General features: G+C 45.3%; 1 pseudogene; it reads right to left on the bottom strand.

The window, feature by feature from the left end:
- Positions 1 to 473: 473 nt before the first annotated feature.
- LOC100929807 lies at positions 474 to 2,489 on the bottom strand (annotated as a pseudogene).
- Positions 2,490 to 2,752: the final 263 nt, after the last annotated feature.

Consider the following 2,752-nt stretch of genomic DNA (forward strand, 5'->3'; position numbering starts at 1 on the left):
AAACAGACTCTTATGTTTGACCATCCATGTGCCTCATCACTCCTCCACTGAGACCAAGGCTGGTCCCAGGGTCCTACAGAGAGCTGGCCTGGATGGGATATTTTGGCCCTGCAGCATAAGGGCTCTACAATACATTTTGGGATCCCAACTTGGGGGCTCTAGAAAGCACACTAAACTTTTTTATATTTTTCAATATTTTATTTTCCACAATTAAATGTAACACCACATTTTAACATTCATTGGGATTTTTTAAATCTTGAGTTCCAGATTCTATTCTTCTTTCCGTCCCCTCACCCCTCCCAGAGACAGTAAGCAACATGATGTAGGTTAGGCATTTTTAAACAATTTTCAAATTAAAAAAAAAATTTGTCCAATGCAACTGGAAATTCTTTTTTTTTTTTCTCTTTAAGATGTACTTTGTCTACTGGAGCTTCTCCTGGCACTTGACAGAAGACTTTCCAAGTCCATAAGTTCTGGGACTAATGGACAAGAATCACAGAGGTGTCTGGTCTCTCAGTTCCAAGCAGAACTGCTCTCAGGTATTCTCACCAGTTCATTTGCTTGATCTCTGGTGGCAAGTACACACAAGCAAGTAACAAGTAATTCCTGGGAGCAATGTTTTAAAACATCATCTTCCAATACTTGATTGATGTGAGTTGTAATGGGAGATGCATTTCAGGTGTGCTTTTTCGTTGCTTGAAAAGGAAGGTAACTCCTAATCAGGATGATCATTGGGCAGGCATCTACTGGGTACTCCTGGGGCATATAATAAGAGATCTGGGGGTGATTCCTTCATCAGGAAGACAGGGAGAGAACCAAGGTCGCATAGGCTTTTGAAAGGCCTTGTTTGGCAAGCTACAGAGCAGAAATCTGTCCATGGCATTGTAAAATGCTATGTGTCCCCTTTCATAATCCAGAAAGATGCCCACTTTGTAGATAGGTGAGCTTAGAAAATAGCCATCCTGTGAATTCCATAGAAAGAAACGATTTTGATGTCTGCAGCCAGCCAGAATCCTGACATCCTCGAGGAACGGGGAGCGCTTCCACTTTCTGCTGATGGACTCTTCACAGATGCCCACTTCCCACTCTGTCTTTTCTCCCACCTCTACTTCCCAATAGTGTCTGCCTGAGGTGAAGGTCTGGGCCCCCAGGACCATCAGCAAATGGACAAATCTTTCTTCATTGTTGGGCACGTCCTGGGGGACGCTTGTGTACTTGACGCTCTTCAGGTCTTCAGACAGGACGAGATGAGCGTGGGCTGTTTCCGGATCCAGAGTTATATCCCTGAAGAAGGTCAGGAGTATTTCTCTCAGGCCAGTGATGGGAAAGATGGCCCAGACCTCAGAGACAACCTCTGGCTCTTGATGGAGAAGCTTCTCACTCTTGTCCAAGGTGCCTTTCATACCCTGCAGCATTTCTGAGGGGGTTTCCTCCACATGCTCCTCCACTTCCAGTAGCACTCGTTTCACACGTTGGATGTCTTGTGACAGTTTGACTTTGTGCCTCTCATATTTTCCCATGTTGTCTCTCAATTGTTGCTTCCTATTGTATAACTGTAGAATTTCTTCCTCCCTTAAGAACTGATGCATTTTTTCATATTCAGACTTAAGTAAGTGTTGGGAATGGAGGGCATACTTCTTACATCTTGCCTCTGCCCTTATGGCATGGTCCCATGCCTCTTGAAGACATTCTTCTTTCCTTTTTAAGACATTAAGAAGCTCCAAGAGCTTCTCCTTGGCCTTGGCAGCCACCTTTTCCAAGGGAAGGACTTGATGATCCTTGTGTTCTGGGGCTAAGGAACAGGAATCACAGAAGAGTCTGTGGTCTTGCTCACAGAAGAGCTTCTCCTTTTCTCCATGTTTCTCACAGGTGCTCAGGCCCACAAGGGCCTGCACTAGATGAGGTCTGAGCATTTTGGTGGTGATGGACAGCTGCTCCAGGCTCCTGTTGCTCACCAGGTCCCTGTCATAATTGATATCTTCTCTGCACTCTGGGCAGGCTGAGGTTTCCTGGGCTCCCACCCTGCACTGTCTAAGACAGCCTTTGCAAAAGCTATGGCCACAATTGACAGTCACTGGATCTCTGAAGTAGCCCAAGCAGATGGGGCAAGTGAGGCTTGCTCGGAGATCTTCAATTAAGTCTTTGACATCCATGTCTCTGGGCTTTCAGTTCCTCCCTTCTCAGATGCTCTTCTCAGGAGAGGCAATGCTGGCTCTTTCCCTGGAGCTCTGGCAGAAAAAGATGTCAGGGTTGAGGTGCTGGAGGCTTTTATATGTCTTCCTTTGACTTGGCCCTGCCTTGACTCCACCCACCAAAGGAGAGAACTCCTGAGCTTGGAGAGTCTTTCCATGGTCTGCTCTAGGACTGAGTTCCCACCTTGGTCCTTCTTGCATAGTAATGAGCTACAATCCCCACTGGAGTTTACACCTAGACTCTGCTCTAGGGCTGAGTTCCCACCTTGGTCCTTCTTGCATAGTAATGAGCTACAATCCCCACTGGAGTTCACACCCAGACTGTCAGATCAGAGTTGTCTGACCCCTCAGTTCTAAGCAGACTGACCTCTAATTCCCTCTTTCTCAATTACTCTTCTGAAGATAAATAATACCAGGGAATTGATTTGATCTCTGGTAATAAGTACACATAAGAAAACAACAATAGGTAATTCCTGCGGAATACTTTTTTTTTTTTTTAGTAGTCTTCCATTAGTTGATTGATATGGATTGTAATAGGAAATGTATTGCACATGGCTTTT

Source organism: Sarcophilus harrisii, chromosome 1 (assembly GCF_902635505.1).
Source record: "Sarcophilus harrisii chromosome 1, mSarHar1.11, whole genome shotgun sequence".
Classification (NCBI taxonomy): Eukaryota; Metazoa; Chordata; class Mammalia; order Dasyuromorphia; family Dasyuridae; genus Sarcophilus; species Sarcophilus harrisii.